General features: G+C 44.3%; 1 non-coding gene across 1 annotated transcript; it reads left to right on the top strand.

Annotated features, from left to right (window-relative positions):
- The first annotated feature begins 363 nt into the window (after positions 1-363).
- Positions 364-437, top strand: TRNAT-AGU (transfer RNA threonine (anticodon AGU)). Its single transcript has one exon. It is a non-coding gene; the product is annotated as a tRNA-Thr (tRNA).
- The last annotated feature ends 394 nt before the right edge of the window (positions 438-831 follow it).

Raw genomic sequence — 831 nt, forward strand, 5'->3', positions numbered from 1 at the left:
AAAAACTATGCATTTTATTCACAACTAGACAAAACTACAAAGAACTTAGTGCCAACCTGTCCATTTCTTAAGTTGAGGAAAAGCAATCCTAAGGTGGTCAAAGAAAAAGGTACTACCGAGGTGCTAGAAACTAGAGCTGATGGGGGCAAGTATGCCAAGATTACCACCTTAGCAAGAAGGAAATGGCATGAAACTCTAAAAAGAAGATACTGTCGAGCTGTCAAATTTAGACTCGTAGCCTCTTTACTGCGGCAGCATGTCATACACCAGAAATACGGTCTCTCAGCAGGAAAAGCAGCTTTCCTAATAAAACAAGAGAACATTGCCTCTGCTTCTAATGAACATCAATAATGCTAATAGCAGGGCACCGTGGCTTAGTTGGTTAAAGCGCCTGTCTAGTAAACAGGAGATCCTGGGTTCGAATCCCAGCGGTGCCTCTGTGGGGCGGTGCCAGCCTTTGGGGTTAGGTTTAGCTGAGTTGGTTAGAGCGTGGTGTTAATAATTCCAAGGTCACGGGTTCGATCCCTGTACGGGCCAATTGTTTGAGGGTTGGACTAGATGATCTCCAGAGGTCCCTTCCAACCTTATCAGTTCTACGACACTCTATGTTCTGGCTGAAGGCTCACAAGCCTCTATGCATGGATTATGAAGAGTAGCAAGAGCAGGAAACTCAAGCTTCAGGTAAAGCAAAAATGCAAGTGGCCAAACTAGAGTGGGAACAGTTTTGCGAGGCTGGATATTAGAACATAATAGGAGGTAGGACTCACTCTATAGAAACTATGGTGCCTTTCATGAAGGAGACAGATGATCAAAAATATTCTCAGCACTGGA

Source organism: Rhea pennata, chromosome 3, assembly GCF_028389875.1.
Source record: "Rhea pennata isolate bPtePen1 chromosome 3, bPtePen1.pri, whole genome shotgun sequence".
NCBI classification, from domain to species: domain Eukaryota; kingdom Metazoa; phylum Chordata; class Aves; order Rheiformes; family Rheidae; genus Rhea; species Rhea pennata.